We start from the raw sequence: 20,050 nt of genomic DNA on the forward strand, positions 1-20,050 counted from the left end.
TGCGCCTAAGTCTGACCATCTTCTTTCTTAACTGCCATGGTAAGATAAAAGCAAATATATGAGCAAAGAAGCTCAGTAAGTAACTATATAAACAGTTCTATAATGCAACAAATATATCAATATCAACCTCGGAGGCATTCTACTTTAAAACTTTAGGTGGCAATTCTCTATCTTTGACTATGTAAAGGTTATGAAGAAAGGTTTGGGCTTTGAAGAATCAAGGCTCAGGATAGGGTAAAAGCCGGCATACATCATAAATCATTAGCAGGACTTTAAAGTGTTTCTCAACAAAAGGAAACATTCATTTAAAATTTGAAACTTATCATTAGCGTAAAGTGACAGGGTTCACAATATTACAACCAAAATGAAGACTCGAGTTGTTCCATTTCATTTTATTTCATTGAAAAAGGAGCAAACTTTTCAAAAAATGTAAACATTTTCTTCTTTATAAAATATAAAGGAACCCTTGATTGGAATATCTATATTTTAAATATAATACGGGTGATCAGCCCGTACCGACCTCCATCTGGTCGTTATGGTACCTATGACATTATAACCTTATATTGGACAAGCCCCGCTAGCCTCTTATGTGATTGGACTAGTCCCACTATCCTCTCACGTCTCTATCCAATCCATCAGGAATTCGTTTGGAAAACCTTTGTGTTGGAAGAAGGAAAAGAATTGACTATATTCATTTTAACATTACTAGGAATATGAAATCATTTGGACTCATTCAAGTCAAAAATCATTCTTAAATCCAATTTAAGATTTCAAGGAAAGCGAACGAATCAAATGTAAACAGGGATCAATACTAAGGAACTGGATCAAATGATAAACAAGTAGTTCCAAGTTAGAATAGTTTCAAAGATAAACACATGACAGGGTTCACAGGTTATCGAAGAATCCAAATTAATCAAGATATTAAGTAAGGGAATTAATAAAGGTTTTTTTAGGATTTACGAGATCATAAGATAACAAAGGAAATAATAAGGTAATCAGGGTGCAAATCAACAGGGTTACTATAAAAGGCTGAGCATGGCTTGATATCAAGTTGTCACAAGGAACAATACCATTGTTTCTCAAAATCAATAACAGCTATATCACAATTGTAATAAAAAGTCACTACTTTATCACTACATCAATAATTTCCTCTCTATAATCAATTTCACAAGAGAAGGCAAGGTTACTTACCTTAAATCGCTTTCCTGCTTAACGGGTACTGAGCTACTGTCACCTAAGATATCTTTCCCTTTCCTAGCCTGAATGCCTCTCCTATCATAATCTACAATCCAAAACAGAATCCCTAATTAGCAAATTACTCAACACTCGACATTTCTCAGAACGCCTAACGGATACCCCAATTTATGATATTACTTAACTTATGAACTCGAGTATAATCACGTATACTCATATATCACATAGCACAATATATACTTGTATACTTAAAATCTATATTTTAACAAACAATCTTATCTGAATAACTCGACAACCAAACAACTCATTCCTTTCTTTTTAACTCAAAAATTCAAACCAAAATAATGGAACCAAGCTAAGATATCAAAATGCAACCACTTATTGTTATCATGCATAATCTAGATTTACATCCGAACTTTCTTAAAAAGAAAACCGAATTAAAATCAAATCTTTGAACCAAAATCCTTTGTAAAACTTGAATCAAAATCAAAACCCCTTTTTATTTGTAAAAAAATCAAACTCAAAAACCACATAATCATATCAAACGACCCTCTAACCACTTAAACATCAATTACCCTTGACAACAACCACTCCCCCCTTTTTCTAATAAAAATTTGAACCCCAACATCAAGACAAAATCATACAAAATCACATGCAATCATTTAAAACTAACATTCATACTACCAAACATCAACTAACTTCAAAAATCATTTCCCCACACAATTTTTATCAAAAATTCGAACCTAATCATGTGTTCAAAATCGAATGAAACCTTGGATATCAACATGCAGTGATTTTTGGTAACATGCATAGTGGTTTTGATGACATGCATCCACTTTTATCCAAATAAACACATAATCATCTACCAATAATCTATAATAAAACTAGTGAACTATTCACTCCTTTGAATCCACCACAAGAAATCATATTTTTTTGAATAAATTATAAAAGAAGGTTTCGTTGAACTCAATCAAACACTTACATGCAAAGGTGTATAGCGTAGAGTATTAAAAAAGATGATGATTGATGGTAAGATCTTTGAAATCCAACTAGTTTTTGAGGTTGCATGCAAGAGAGAGAGAGAGAGAGGTGGAAGAAGGAGGAAAGAAAATGGGGGGGGGGGTTGTTTATATAATGAAATGGCAGGTGTAAAAGAGTGTTTTCCACTTAAATCAAGAAACTTCTTTTTTTTCTCTCTTTATTTAAAAAATCAATAAATCTCTCTTTTATAAAATATAAAACCTCTTTATAAAATCAGAAAATGTACCAAATCTCATTTTTAAAATAAGAAGCATAAAATTGGCTCTTCTCTCATATCTTAAAATAAATTTATAAGCAAATAGATTATTTGTTATGGATTTTACAAATAAATCCAAATAATAGAATTAAACTTTATAAAATCATTTTAAAAACTCAAATCATCAGAATAAATCCAACTATTATTTTTAAAAAGTCACTTGGACTATTTTAAAGATAATAAATCAAATCTCGCACCTAGATCGCATTCGTATAATTTTATAAAAATATTAAAGATTGATAAAATCCTTATAAAAATTATTTAAAATACCACTGAGCGCAAATATGAACACGTATACATCAAATATCATGCAGACACACAAGATCATCAAATATAATTCACATTCGCACTCTTAAACACTTTAATCCCTTTTAATACGGGTCCCGTTCAACTTTACGGCCCGACAGTACAACTTAATCCCTTAGCTGACTCATCAAATTAGAACGAGTTTCTTTACGTTCCCAGTTACTATTATACAACGATAACATTTACCACATAATCACTTAACCTTTTATTTATTCACATACATTCAAAATTAAAAAAATAAAATTATACTTTATTCACTTAATCACGTCGCGAAATTCTCAGTCGCTACAGATAGACCTTATCATGATGGTCATCATTATCAAGAAGAAATCAACCTTATATTTGGGATGCATAAAATATCTTCTTGGAATTAAGAGGCATATACGGTAAACAGAAAAGAAGAAAAAAAATACACTCATGAGAGGGGAAAAACTTGGAAACTGGAATTTAATTATGTGACAGTGACATGGAACGAGAGTTATGAAAATCAAGACGACAACAAACTGGAAGAATTCACGATGAAGAAATCTAGAGGAGGATTAGGTAGCTAGAAGACAGTAAAAACAAACTTGTCAATAAATAACGCCAAATTTGAGGGAATATAGGTAGAGGAATTCGCATCCCCCCACGCGGTCAGACACATAATCAACAATTACCTTCAGATGACTGATCAATGATCTTAATCAAGGGATCAGTATCATAGAGCACACGGGGACCACCTGGAAGGTCACCATCAGGAAGGCACTCCACCTTGTGATGACGATCATAAAAATAATGTTACTGAGAATATTGTAGGATGTGACAATAGGCGTGGTAATAATGGCGAAGGTCGTGAAAGTGACAAATGATGGTTATAGAGACGATGATTATTGTGCAAAATATGCCTTAATGTAATAAGACTAAGTCACGTTGACAATCCTAAAATTTAGTTGACTTGTAATTTTTATGTTGTCTTGAATGGTATTTCTTGAGTCTGTAAAAATATTGAATATACTAGACCAGAGTATTTTTCAGTAAACAGCCAACAAGCTGGGAACAAATCTCTGGAAGAAGAACAAGTGTGGTCATGCCTCAGAATGAAGATAAACAGCTTGGTGAAGAATAATATTGTAGATTGAAAAGTATTCTAAGTCAACTAGTCAAGTGTCAAGAAGTTATAGATCAAGGAATATCAAGAAGTTATATCGAGAAGTCAATTTGGACTATAGAGAAGTCACTTTATTTATAGAGAAGTCACTCTACTTGTGAAGCAGTCACTCTACTTGTAGATACATCACTTTACTTGTAAAGAAATAAATTTGACTTATAGAGAAGTGGAGATGTTAACAAGTCAGTCTGGCATGTAGAGAAGTGAAGATATCGACAAGTCAATATATATATGTAAAGAAGTGGAGATATCGACAAGTCAAAATATATGTAGAGAAACATAGATATCGATAAGTCAAAACTCATGTCGAGAAGTGGAGATATCGACAAGTCAAAATAAATGTAGAGAAGTTGAGATATCGACAAATCATTTACAAATATAGAGATGTGGAGATATCAAAAATTCAAAATACATGTAAAGAAGTGGAGATATCGACAAGTCAAAACTCATGTAGAGAAGTGGAGATATCGATAAGTCAAAATACATGTAGAGGAGTTGAGGTATCTACAAGCCATTTACACATATAGAGAAGTGGAGATATCAACATGTTTTTTACATCGCGATATAGACATCTCTACATGTTGAACTTCAGGGCATTAATATACAGCGGAAACAAAAATTAAAACTGTAAAAAACCTGAAAATCTGAAATCCATACTTGGATCCATGTGAAAAACAATATTTACTTCGTGGATGAGATGTTTATCTTACGAAGTTTTAAAATTATTGTTGTATAATGGAGGTCCTTTCTTGAAATGATCACAACGTATCCCGCCTGCGTGATCTAAGCCATAAGGTATCCACAGGAAAGCCAGTATGGAGGAGGTGTGTATGAGAGATAAAAATGAATTCTAACTTAAATCTAAATTAGAGTTATTAAAAATTCAAAATTCCTAATTGCTATTTAATTAAGTCTTACTTAATCATTAAGCAACTAAATTTTGATTTTAATATTTTTAAATTCAAATTTTATTTATTCTATTAATTAAGTCTTACTTAACTAATAATAAATAATTTGAATTTTCTATTTCATTCAAATCTGAATTTAAATTAAATATTCCTCCAAGCTTTCTTGGTGCGACCCTATAGGTTATTATTACGTTGGCAATAATTTAAATATCTCATATTTAAATTATAAATAATGAGCGACATCTAATAATACATCATTACATCCCAAGTAATAATAATTAAATTGGTGATCGATTAAACCTTTTGTGAATAATGTACAATGTAATTTAATTCCTTTAACCAAATATTATAGATTAAACTCAAAGTATGTTATATGTCATCCTCTTCATGGTTTTATCCAAGTTTCCTTTATCAATGAGTATACTATTATTTTAAATCAATATTTGAGCGCGGCGCCATGTATTTCATAGTCTAGCTCACACAAGAGGCCAATAATATCACTTCAAAAACAGGAGAGTTAAATCCTTTCTAGATCATTCATATTTCTTATACAATTTATAATATACCCGAAGTCTACTTTTATCATTACCCGGTCAAAGGCAACTTTTAATGGAATGGCTTTAATCAAGAAGATTTTCTACCAATTTCAGAAGAAATCTCAAAAGATGACTATAATGATCAGCAAGCTGAATTCATACTCAAAGCCTGTGTTGATACTCTGGGAGAGGTGAGGATTTACTTCAAAGATGGCTCATTCTACCTACTTAACAAGGAAGTAATAGAAAAGTACTCAACAATGGAACTTGAGAAAGTAATCGGCTTAATGACTGAGAATGATATGTTCACAAAGCTAAGTAAGGTGGATCGGGCTAAGAGGGTGAAAGAAAAAGATGAAAAAAGAGAAAAGGAGAAGTCTGAGAGGGAAGTAAATGCTATCAAGAAGGCTATAGAGTTAGAAATATTGAAGAAAAGATCAAATGAACTGAAGGGTAGAGGATTGAGCAGAGTTTCTGAAAATGATGTATTCTTAATATCAAGTCTCACAAATTTTCAAGGAACATAATTCAGTATCTTGACAGTTATTCATTAAATAAATGGCTAAATCTTGTGCAAGAACCCAAAGGAACTGAGATCATTGAAGAAGTTGAATATCTTGTTAGACTAAAGGACTTGATTAGATCTCAGTCAGGATATGAAAATTTTAGTTAATTCTGTAAACTCAATTTTCATGGTAACTGTGAGATGACATTTATGTACCTTGTATTTCTATTTATTATTTTTTAATTTTAGCTTGGGACTAGTCTTGCTATCATGCATGAATTAGTGACAATAAATCTCTGGAAGAAGATCAAGTGTGATCATACCTCAGAATGAAGATAAACAACTTGGTGAAGAATAATGATGTAGATTAAAAAATATTCTAAGTCAAATGTCAAGATGTTACAGATCAAGGAATATCAAGAAGTCATATCGAGAAGTCAATTTGGCATATAGAAAAGTCACTTTACTTGCATAGAAGTCTTGTAGAGAAGTCACTCTACTTGTAGAGAAGTCACTCTACTTTTTGAGAAGTCACTTTACATGTAGAGAAGTCAATTTGGACTATAAAGAAGTGGAGATGTTGACAAGTCAGTATGACATGTAGAGAAGTGGAGATATTGACAAGTTAAAATACATGTAAAGAAGTGAAGATATTGACAAGTAAAAATACATGTAAAGAAGTGGAGATATCGACAAGTTAAAATATATGTAGAGAAGTTGTGATATCGACAAGTGATTTACACATGTAGAGAAGTGGAAATATCGACAAGTCAAAATACATGTAGAGAAGTGGAGATATCAACAAGTCAAAATACATGTAGAAAAATGGAGATATCGATAAGTCAAAACTCATGTAGAGAAGTGGAGATATCAACAAGTCAAAATACGTGTAGAGAAGTTGAGATATCGACAAGCCATTTACACATGTAGAGAAGTGGAGATATCGACAAGCTATTCTACGTCACGATACCGATATCTCTGAACACTTTAAAGATCTTGATAACGGATAAGGGGAATTTATTTCCATTTAGAACGCTTCATATCGACTTAATTTAGTGTTTTGGACTCAAGTATTTGGTATTTTTGATATGTTTTTTGTGTTGAGTCATTGCAGGGCATTAGTCGGAGGTGGATATGAGCTTTACAATGATTCTATGCTAATAAGAGGTCAGGAATGGAGTTGCGGAAGATCGCACAAAGAATGGAGTGCCAAAAAAAACTGCAGGATAAATTCCAGAGAGTAGGTCCGCCCGCGCTAGGAAGGAGCGCGCCCGCGCCCATATGGATAGAGATAGAGCGCGCCCGCGCTAGGAAGAAGCGCGCCCGTTCCTGACAAAAGCTGCATAATCCTGTTTTAAGTATGATTTAGTTATTACGAGAGTCCAGATCATTCAGGGGCATATAAATAAATATAAGAAGATGTTTTTAATACCAAGGAAGCCAGGGAGAACATTAAGAAGACCTAGAGCACACGAGACGGCTAAGGAGAAGAAGATTTAGTTTCATACTTTTGTATTATTCGATTTAGGCGATACTTTTGGATGCTTGTTTTGTTCTTGTTCTAAACCCTAGTACTTTTATATTATCTCATAGTATTCTAAACTTATTTATTATCATGTTTTCATTGGAACCTATGGTGACGATATGTTCGATCATGAACTAATCGTTGTCATGGGGTTCTAGCGAATTTATTTATGGATTTCAATAGTTGATTATTTTAATCTTTAGTGTGTGATGATTCATATTTTCCTAGTTTGGTTGTGCTTATTCATCTTTGATACGTAGCTAACATCTAAGATTGTTTGTTAATCTCTATTGAAGCGATGGTGAATAAGAGGTTTAGAACTTGCCATGCTAGCATAGATTTATGTATGTTTTTCATGCATGATTCGTAGTGTAATTTTAACCATCTTACACACCCTATGTAATCACAATAGATAACTTGTTCTTAAACCGTTATGTTTTTAAATCTTATAGACATATAAGGTCTAAGCATAATTGGCGTCTATTTGGCTTGTATCTTAATTGTGGATGCTAATTCGTAGGGTATACGTATATCGAAAGATAGCGTATACTAATTTCGTGTTATCTGATTAGTTATCATCACCATCACATACTATTGATAAAGATATAAACTTTGAATGAAGTATTTAATGAAGTTAGAATCCCATGTTTTATTCTTCTATAAGTAATTCACATTTAATCTCTTAGTTAATGCATGCTAGTATAATCTCTTAAGTAGTTAATCAACTCAAATTTTTTACTTGTCTTAGCTGTGAACGATAATCATACATTGTTGCATAAGTGCATAATCTGAATTTAACCTAAACCAATCTTTGTGGGAACGAACTTGACTTAAATCTTATACTACTTGTGATCACGTACGCTTGCGTATATTTTCGCGTGTATTTTAGTACGAACAAGTTTTTGGTGCCATGTTGGGGATCGGTGTTAATTTTTAGTTTATGTGCTTGACATCAGTGGTCGTTAAAGTTCACTGAGTCGGATTCTTTATCTTACAAGGTTTATATGTTCATGTGTTTCAGGTACTCTAGAGAGCGTGTATGCGACAAATTCTCAATCTCGTAAGGAAACACTAGACAAAGTTGAAGAAGTTAAAAAAGTCAAAGAAGAAGTGATCGTTACAATGGGAGAACTAGCAGCAACAACGAAAGCGTTGATGGGTTATTCTCAACCAAAGTTTAATGACATTTAATCTAGCATTGCCAGGCTAGCTATCACAGCTAATACCTTTGTAATCAAGCCTGGCACGATTCAGATGGTGCAGAATTCAGTCCAGTTTGGGGGTGCTCCAACAGAAGATCCCAATATGCATATTAGGGATTTAATCGAGATTTGCGATACCTTCAAGTTCAATAATGTTTCTGAAGATGCTGTGAAACTGAGACTCTTCCCATTTTCTCTGAAGGATAAAGCTAAGAGCTGGTTGCACTCTCTACCACCAGGTTCTATTGGGACATGGGAGGATCTTGCTCAGAAATTCCTTACTAAATTCTTCCATATGGCAAAGACAGCTGCAATCAAGAATGCTCTTACTCAATTTGAGCAGCAATCAGGTGAATCTTTATGTGAAATTTGGGAGCGCTATACGGAGATGCTCATGAAGTGTCCTCATTATAAAGACTCGTATACCTTTATTATTTAAAGATGTAATTGTTGAATAATTAAATAAATAAAATATGTTTACCAGTCCTGTCAGTTGCGTGATGGTTGTTATCATTTATATGTGGGTATTAGTTTACATGATATATTCGTATAATTAATCATTGAGCCGAATGGTTTCTGTTTTACTTTTAAAAGTGGTATTATGGTAGATTTATTTTCATAAATATTAGAATGATCCCTAAAATTATTTTTATGATTTTATAATTACAATATTTATTTTTGGGATTTTATAAAATTTAGAAATCAATATTTTATTAATTATTTATCCCTGAATGATTTTCTGATTGTATTTATTAGTAAAATCAATATTAAATTCAGAAATGCTTCAAAAATTACGAAATTTATATTTTATTAAGTTTGGAATATTTATAGAATTTTAAATTATTTTAAAAAATTTTGGGATTAAATTCACCCGCGCGTTCATTCGTTAAATCGTTAAATGCGGGTCCGATGCGCAATTCAAAAATGCTCTAAAAATTTTGAAAATTTTATTGTATAAATTTCTAATTATTCTAAGAATTTTAAAAATAGTTTGAGAGTTTTTCAATTTTATTTAACCGTGCATTTCATAAGTTAAATTGGAAAATACGTGACACAATGTGGATTGTAGGGGCTTATAATTACTCAGCTGCTATGTGGCACGCCATAAACTCACTGTGGCAATGTTTTGAGACGTGTTGATTGTTGATTGGAATAAAAAACAAAACAAATAAACAAAAACAAAAACAAAGAAAAACATATGCACACCCCCATCCCTTATTCCTTTATCGCCGAGCTCCTCCCCCATATCTCTCTGTTTCCCTTATTACTCCCTCATCCTTTTCGCTGATTACTTCCTGTGGCTGGTAATTATTTGTGCCACCTGTTGTTTCCTATTACTGCTTCTCTGTTCGTGTTTTTCTTCTTCTTTCCGATGACTTCGCTGTCTGACCTCAGTTTTGATGGTGGTATATACACGCACGCACGCGTGTATGTATTTCCGCGCGTGTGTGTTGCCACTGTTGTGACTGTGGAGGTGATGTTGTTGGTCGATTGCAGTGCTTTGCAACTTTAGTTCATAAAATTGATTCTGTGATATTTGATTATTTTCCCTGTGATTAATTCAAATCGAGTAGTAGTGAATTTTGTAAATTATGGCGAAATTTCGACAGGAAACCCGTAGGGGTACCGTCGAAATTATGCGCCGTCAGCAATGAACTCGTTGAGCTGAAGGATAAATGGCAATCATGATTCGTGAGCCAAATAATAAATTTATAAATTTTGTTTTATAATTCTCAACATAAAAGTAGCAGTTAAATATTTATTCTCGGGATTATTTGGATTGCGTGGTTGGGTTGAATTGCGATTGATTAGTTGTGGTTGTGATTTGACATCAATTTATGTTTCGACGGGTAGCCCGATAAACAAAGGAGACGATGCCCGATTTTCGGAAAAATTAATTCCAAAAATTCAGAAACGTGTCCAGTAAATTATCGGGAATATAGGTATATACTTATATAAATATAAATATTTCACGAATGCTACTTGCAGGACATGGTCAACTATTTTATATAATAACTGACAACCCTGTTTTCTCGAAGTGACGGGTATATGTATTTTCCGAATATGAGTGCAGAACCGAGTCTTGAATGCGTGAACTCTAATTGTTGTGTGTGTTATAAAAATGCGTATATTTACGAGTCTGGAATAGTTATCGTTGGGTAGAAGTGCTAGCGAGGATATGTCAAGCATAACTAGTCGTCTAATGTAGGGTATTTCGACTCTGTAGGTTTTAGTCGGAGGACCCAAAAGTTGACATCGGACTAAAGACAGCCTAGTGATCAGTCGACAAGGTCAGCAAGGTTCCAATCGAAGGACCTGAGTGTCGAAGTCGGATCCAAGATAGTCTATTAGTTAAACGATGAAGCTGAGCGTCCAAGGCAGTCCAAGGTCAAATGGTATTAGTTTTAAAGCTCTGTAAGGCAAGTACACCTGACCATTCTTTTATGGTTCAATGTATATGAATAGACTGTTGTTTCATTTTTGTACATGAAGAAAAATGTTTTAAGTTACATATCCCCTGAAATTGAAAATAGTTGTTTAAAATATGTTTTGGGGGAAAAGTAACTTCTAAAAGTACCTATCTCCAAAATGTGATTAAAATGAAAGGAAGTTTTGAATAGTGTGTTGTGACAAATTTTTTTTTAAAAAGACATAGGTAAAGTGATTTTGAAAACTGGATAAAATGAATCAGATTTTGGATAACGTGCCATAAGTGGCTAATTCGGTTACACACCCTATCTTCACCGATTAGTCCAGTATAGTTAATTAGAGACCTAGCTAGTCTCTACGGATCCGGTTAATTTGTGTGAAAGCCCGATCAGCTTTCCCAGATAATTTGTGTGATAGCCCGACCAACTATCCTAGATAACTCGTATGGAGGTTTGATCAGTTGTCCCTAGATAACATCCAATATATATCTGATTATGGTTTGTGATTCCAGTAACGGAACAAATAGTTTTTTGGTCCCCGTAACGGGACAGATGGTTTTATGGTTCTTGTAATGGAACAATGGTTTTGGAAATAAAAAAAGCATGCTAAATTTGACTCCAGTATTTATACACAACACAGGACTGATGATATTTTTTTATAGAGCATGCTAGTTTTGAATATCCATTTTATGCATCTTTTACTTGAAATCTAACGAGTTATGAATTCTGTTCCTATAACTGCTTTATTTTAAATCGTTTACTTGTTATTCATATAGTGGTACCGCTGAGCAATTGATTGCTCACCCTTGCAAAATGTTTTGAATATATGTATTGCAGATGCTTAGAAGATTCTTTCGTCGTAGTCAGTGTAGAGTTTCAGTTCCTTCCGTACCAGGCTCCTCCGAGGTAGCTGTGTTGGACCAAAGATGGTCTGTTGAGTTGCCGTATTAAGTTAGTTGCGTCAGGATGGTTTGTTATAAGTTAGTCTTGTAATAGTTGTAACCTAAGTCATACTTAAACCTAGAAAAGGTCTTGGTAAAGGGGTCGTGGTTATATATTATTAATGATTTGGTTTATATTATGTTTGTTATTATTGTTGTTGGTGACGTCAACTCCTGACCTTGGGGTTGAGGCCGTTACAGTTGGTATCAGAGCTACAGGTTTGAGTCCCTGATTTAGGTTAGGAGTAGAGTCAAATGAGTGTAGGAAGGTTTATATAAAGTTGTGAGTCAACATCTCAATCAGAGGAGCGAGTCTAAGAGCTGTCGAGGGTTTCGTAGGCGTAACCCTGACGTCTATTAAGAATTGGCTGGAACTGCCCTAGTTTTTAGTATGTCTCCCTTGTATATGTATCGTTGGTACTGCCCTATAGAGGTTTTAGATATCCCTCTCGAGAAAACGAGTCTGATCGCGAGAATTCAGCTTTTGAGCAGATCCCTTATGTGTCAGCTGAAGAGACACCAATGTTATTCCTAAATATCGTATTTGTCTATGTCAAGTGATGTTGTTGGACCGAGTGTGGACCTCGGTGAGTGCAGATAGAATGCTAGTAGTTAGTGGCTGCTATGACAGCCAGGTCTTATGCTGTATGTAGATCAGTACCGTGGTTTATATCTTCAACCCTTTCCCGCATTTCTTGAGACGTACTTTTTTCCAGAGTAATTGTTTACTATATAATAAGTTGCTTGTTTTCCCGTAAGAAAGTCAAGGATCGAATTAAGCAACTTAAGGTTCTGTTGATCTCATCGTAAATTAGGTCTCCTCTTCCTTTTTGTGTATTTTCTATCTAAACATTGTTTCTTATCTCCGTGATTCTATCAGTTGATTGGGGCAGACAATGCATATGATTTGACTGTTGTCTGTGTGATAAAGGGTCTAGTGGGACACCACTGAATTATGTGTTGTGAACTATGCGGTACTAAGACTGGCCATCTTATGTACTTATATGGTTGCTCTCATTCATATATATGTCTTCTTCACTTCTCCTCCTTGTATCGTTGATTCTTTGATATTGAAATTCCATTTGATGCTCCCTAGCAATAAATTTGTCAGTAACTTCTGTAATTAGACAATCTTAGTTATTGAAAGCAAACAAAAGTCGACTATTCAGAGGAATAGAAATTTTATGTCTGGTTGCTACTTCAGAAATGAAGATAGCAGAGAGGATTCAGGATTTAGTATCGAAGGTTGCAGCTTTTAGAAAGCTAACTCAGTAGTAGATGGGTAATAGAAAATTCCTCCTAAGCTTAAAGATCCTGGAAGCTTCACGATACCGTGTACCATTAGAAATCTGTCTTTCGACAAGTGTTTGTGTGACTTGGGAGCTAGCACCAATCTGATGCCCTTGTCCGTTTTCAAGAACCTTGGTCTGCCTGATCCAAAACCTGTAAACATGTCCTTGTAACTGGCTGACCGTTCCACCACTTATCCACGAGGAGTAGTGGAGAATGTCTTGGTTAAGGTGGATAAACTCATCTTCCCTGCTGATTTTGTCATTCTGGACTTCGAGGAAGATAAGTAGATTCCCATTATCTTGGGGAGACCATTCTTAGCTACAGGCCGAACTTTGATCGATGTATAGAAGGGTGAGCTTACTATGAGGGTTGAGGGTCAGGACGTTACCTTTAATGTCTTTAACTCAATGAAATTCCCTACTGATGAAGATGAGTGCTTTAAAGTAGAGTTGGTCGACTCTGTAGTGACTTCGGAGCTTGATCAATTGTTAAGAACTAATGCCTTATAAAGAGCCTTAACAGGGGAATCTAATAGTGAATATGAAGAGTGGGTCGAGCAGTTGTAGTATTTAAATGTTTCTCCATGGAAAAGAAGATTGGATTTGCCATTCGAGTCTCTTGGATTAGCAGAGCTAAAAAATTATCAGGAGCGTATTAAGCCATCTATTGAGGAAGCTCCCATACTTGAGCTCAAACTACTGCCTGATCACTTGAGTTATGTTTTTTTAAGCGATGCATCTACTTTGCCTGTTATTATTGCATCTGACATTTCAGGTAGTGACGAAGACAAGCTCTTGATAATTCTAAGACAGTTTAAATCAGAATTGGATGGACTATAGCAGATATCAAGGGAATCAGCCCTTCTTACTACATGCATAAAATTCTGCTTGAGGAAGGAAGTAAGCCAACAGTTGAACAGCAGAGAAGACTCAATCCTATCATGAAAGAGGTTGTGAAGAAGGAAATTCTTAAATGGCTGGATGCATGGATCATCTATTCAATTTCTGACAGTTCTTGGGTGAGCCCGGTGCAGTGTGTGCCTAAGAAAGGAGGCATTACAGTTGTTGCTAATGAGAAGAACGAGCTCATTCCTACTCGGACACTCACAGGATGGAGAGTATACATAGACTATCGAAAGCTGAATAAAGCCACAAGGAAGGATCACTTCCCGCTTCCATTCATTGATTAAATGCTTGACAGGTTGGCTGGTCATGAGTATTATTGTCTTCTGGATGGTTATTCAGGCTATAATCAGATTTGCATTGCCCCAGAAGATCAGGAGAAGACCACTTTTACTTGTCCTTTTGATACTTTCGCTTTCTATCAAGTTTCTTTCGGACTTTGTGGTGCACCTACTACTTTTCAGAGATGCATGATGCCCATATTCTCTGATATGATTGGCACTAATGTGGAGGTGTTCACGGATGACTTCTCTGTGTTCGGGACTTCGTATGACGAGTGCTTGAATAATCTTGGTTTGGTGCTGAAAAGATGTGTTGAGACTAATCTAGTGCTCAACTGGAAAAAATGTCACTTCATGGTACAACAGGGTATCATTCTTGGGCCCGTGTCTAACAAGGGGCTTGAAGTGGATAAGGCCAAGGTGAGGGTTATTGAAAATCTTCCTCCACCAATCTCAGTTAAAGGAATCCGCAGTTTTCTTGGTCATGCGGGTTTTTATCGGCGATTCATCAAAGACTTCTCCAAAATCTCTAAACCCTTGTGCAATCTGTTAGAGAAGGATATTCCTTTCAAATTCGATGAAGAATGTCTAGCTATTTTTGAGAGCTTGAAAAAGAGTTTGACTACGTCACCTGTTATTACTACACCTGATTGGAATGAGGCCTTCAAGATGATGTGTAATACTAGTGATTTTACAGTTGGAGCAGTTCTTAGTCAGAGGAAGAAGAATATTTTCCATGTGGTTTACTATGCTAGTAAAACCCTTAATGGTGCTCAACTGAATTACACTACTACAGAGAAAGAGCTCTTGGCGATTATCTAAGGTTTCGAGAAATTTTGATCTTATTTGCTTGGGACAAAAGTGACAGTTTTCACTGATCATGCTACTATTCAATATCTGGTCTTGAAGAAAGATTCAAAACCTCACTTAATTCGATGGATTCTGTTGCTTCAGGAATTCGAGCTAGAAATCAAAGATAAGAAAGGTACTTAAAATCAAGTAGCTGATCATCTCTCGCGTTTGGCAGATCAAGGCAAAGCTTCACAGGATAACACGTTGATCAATGAATCTTTTCCTGATGAGCAACTCTTTGAGGTGCAAGAAGAAGAACCATGGTTTGTAGCCATTGTGAACTATCTTGTGAGTAATGTCATTCCCCCATAACTCTCTTATGCTCAAAGGAAGACGATTCTATATGAGGTGAAGTGGTATAAATGGGATGAGCCATTCTTGTTCAGACATGGAGCATATCAGATTATCAGGAGATGCATTCCGTATAGTGAGATGAAGGGTATTCTGCGAGATTGCTACTATGTATGGTGGTCATTATGGTGGAGAGAAGATAGTTGCCCGTATTCTGCAAGAGAGATTTTTCTGGCCAACTTTGTTTAAAAATGCTCATTAATTCGTGTTAAGATGTGATCGCTTCCAAGAGTTGGAAATATGTCCCAGAGAGACGAGATGCCCCTTAATGTGCTTCTCGAAGTTGAGATTTTCGATGTTTGGGGAATCGACTTCATTGGGCCATTTGTCTCATCATGCAACAATTAGTATATTCTTTTGGCGGTGGATTATGTGTACAAATGGGTTGAGGTTGAAGCTTTTCCAACCAACAATTCCAAGGTGGTAATCAATTTTCTTCATAAGTAGATATTCACACATTTAGGTACTCCAAGGGTCATAATCAATGATGAGGGATCGCATTTCTGCCATCACAAATTTACTGCATTGATGGAAAGGTATCATGTGAATCATCGTGTGGCCACAACTTATCATCCTCAAACTAATGGTCAAGCTGAAGTCTCTAATCAAGAGATCAAGCGAATCTTGGAGAAAGTTGTGAGTCCGTCGAGGAAAGATTGGTCTTTGAAGCTAGATGAAGCTGTTTAGGCCTACAGAACAACATTCAAGACTCTTCTAGGAATGTCACCGTTCCTGTTGTTGTATGGGAAGGGATGTCATTTGCCTGCGGAGTTAGAGCATAAAGTGTATTGGGCCTTGAAGAAGCTGAATCTGGATATGGCAGCTGCTGGAGAGAAGAGAATGCTTCAACTTAATGAACTCGACGAATTTCGAACACAGGCTTATGAGAACAATAAAGTATGCAAGGAGAAGGTCAAGAGATGGCATGATAGGAGGTTAGTGCACAAGTCATTTATGCCTAGTCAGCAAGTTCTATTGTTCAACTCACGTCTCCGTCTTTTTCCAGGAAAGCTTAAGTCGAGGTGGTCAGGTCCACTCATTGTCAAAACTGTGTTTCCACATGGAGCTGTGGAGATTTTTGATAAGCATCCGGACCAAGCATTCAAAGTAAATGATCAGAGATTCAAGCATTACTATGGAAAAAGGGCGAACCATGAGGTGGTGAGCGCCGTTATTGATTAGTAGTGTGTGTTGTGTCCATATAGATTCATATTGCATGTTTAGTGTAGTTCATTCATATTTTTGCATGATTGTTCATATAGTTGTTTGCATTTTTTTGCATATTTGTTCATGTTTGTATGTGAGTCCATTTAGTTTTATTTGCATGCATATAACATGATCTCTTAGGATGAGTTGTTTCTGATTGGTTGGTTGATGTTAATTTGAGTGTAGTGATGTCCAATAGAGGGATGATTAAGTCCTAATGAACTGATTTGCATGCCCAGAAATAAAGTTTTTTCACAAGTGTTATAGGTTTCTTTTGAACTAGATCATGATCATACTTGCTGTTGTTGAAATTGAATTATTTGGTTATATTTAGAATTTTTGCTATTTCTGTAATGACGTAGGAAAAATGATTTTTAAACTGGGGGAAATCTTGGACTTCATTGCTAATTGAGAGTAAAGTTAGGCGTCAAATGGCTAGTAGCCGGCTCATATTTTTATGAGTAGTCTAGGGTTGAATGAGATGGAGCGAAACACACTCATTCAGAATCATTGAAAAAAAAAGAAAAAAAAGAAAAAAAGAAAAAATTGTGTAATATATGCAGAATTGATCACGGGTGAGCTCTTTAATACTCGAGTTATTAAGTTCTAGGGGACTTTGTGCCTAGTGACCTAAGGCTTGTATAGTCTGGGATCCGCTAACTAACGCTCGCTATACGGGTATTATTGTATAACTCTTTTGGGACCTCATTCATTGCACGGTCAAATAAGCATTTGTGTTTGATGTGTTCATTATAATATCATGAATCCTTGTTTAACTCTAGTAAAATTGAGGTGTTGTGAGTCATTATGTGTTTAACGTCTATTCTATTTATAAACTTGTGATTGTTTTGGTGAAGAATAAGATATGATTATTGATCTAGTATAAAGAGTATATCTGTTAAGAATTCCACACACGCACGTTTCTGGCTTGTAAGTTGGTTTGTGGGATTTGGTTGAACTCTGTTTAGAGTCATTGCATTTTTAGCGACATTTGCTTGTTGATTGGTTATGGTTATTCAGAGGGGATCGTTGTATATTCATATTAATTGCATTCATGCATTAGTTGTGTTTTCAGTGTTGAGTCTGTTTATACTTGAGGACAAGCATCGATTTAAGTTTGGGGGTGTGATAAGTGGAATTTATATCCACTTGGAACACTTCATATCGACTTAATTTGGTGTTTTGGACTCAAGTATTTGGTGTTTTTGATGTGTTTTTTGTGTTGAGTTGTTGCAGGGCAATAGTCGGAGGTGGATATGAGCTTTACAATGTATCTATGCTAATAAGAGGTCATGAATGGAGTTGCGGAAGAACGCACAAAGAATGGAGTGCCAAAAGAAGAAACTGCAGGAAAAATTCCAGAGAGCAGGTGCGCCCGCGCTAGGAAGGAGCGCGCCTGTAATAACTCGAATTTTTTAGACTTTGTAAAAACGTTTAATGAATAGTAACCCTGACGGACGGGGAAAACTTTTTAGCCCACACTATGTAGTGTATGAGAAAATGAGTTTCGGAGTTGATATTATGATTATACGTACCAAATGAGTGTTTGTAAATGCTATTAGTTTCCGAAGAAAACAAACTTTGAAAAACGACCATATTTACAAATCATCGAGGATTAAGGGAATCATAATATAATTACGAATTTAAAACCCTACGGATTTATATCCAAGTATGATAATTCAAAACATAAGGAATAAATACGAAAGAAATTACGTCGCGAACCATTTACGAGAAAGTATTACGAAAACGTTTAAGCGACCGAGCGAACGCGTAAACGATTAAATAAACATAACGTACTAACTAACCATGGTAGAAAAGTATCCATGGTTACTTTATCAAATAATAAACTAAGGCATAGGATGATCAACCAAGGGCTAGCAAATAGTAAGCTAAAGAGCTAAACCAAGTAGCTTGGCTTGTAAACTACAAAGGCTAGCTAGATTTATCTCAAGATTTGGAAACCAAGATCAAATCCTAGGATATATACTAAGGAATAACAATCAACTACAAGCTATCACAAACATAATTGCAAGAAGCAACCAAGAATCAACAAAATTTTCTCTCCCCATTTCTTCTTCTTCTTCATTCGACTTTTTCAAAGAAAAACCAAGAAACCAATTTCAAATCTCTAAGCTCTAGCCATGGATAAATCCTCCCATTAATTCTCAAGCTTCATACCACCTAAACTAAGGTAATATAAATCTTTGAGCTCTTTTTATCAAGGTTTGATGGGTGAAATAAAATCAAGAAAGATGATAGTGAATAGTATGAATAATAACTTTTATTTTGTTTCTTGATTTTAATGGTTGTTTTAGGTTCCAAAAACCATACTAAGCTCTCCCAAGACTTCACCATCATCAAGAACACATCTCATGCTCTCAATAAAGGTATAAATATTTGACCCAACCTTATTTAAGATTTAAGTTCAAGATCCTTTTAGAATATAATTATAAACCTAGTTTTGGTGGAAGTATTGTTGTAATCTTGATGTTTAGCTAAGTAGATTTAAGGTTGATTGTTGTTGCCTCAATAACATGATGTTCTTGAGATTAGTTAGTGTGGTGATGATGATATGTTGATTTTTGGTGGTAGTATAATGATTTAAGGCATAAACGAAACTCCGATCGTAACCGTAATCTCACTAAAATGAAAAAAATGTAACTTTAAGTTTCTGCAGAAAGTCCCGAAGATTTAAACTTTAGTTTCTTGAAAGATAATCCTTGATTATGATAGAAAATGTTATAAGGATCTTCTAGGCGCTTGAATCGCTTGATTCCGATTTACGGATAAAAAGTTATGGCCATTTTACTAAAAGTGATTTACGCGATAAAAACTGCTACGAATTACGAACTTTGAAAATAAAAAGGACCGACTTAAAGAGTAGTAAATTGAGTTTCCTAACTTCCATAAAAATTTCAAGTGAAAATAATGAATTTTCAATTTTATAAAATTATCAGAGCCGAGACCGCGTGATTAGAAAACCGTAGATTCAATAAGCGGAGCCGACGACGAAAATGAAAACGAATATAAGATACTTTGAAAAAGGAAACGACCATAACAAGAACAAGGACTTAAAGAAATAATAAGGGTAATATAAGTTGAGAGGGTGCATAATAAGTAGTGCATGAGTGCGAGTCACCGTAAGAACGGGACCTAATGAAACAAATTGTGTTTA

This window comes from Apium graveolens, chromosome 4 (genome assembly GCF_009905375.1).
Source record: "Apium graveolens cultivar Ventura chromosome 4, ASM990537v1, whole genome shotgun sequence".
NCBI classification, from domain to species: Eukaryota; Viridiplantae; Streptophyta; class Magnoliopsida; order Apiales; family Apiaceae; genus Apium; species Apium graveolens.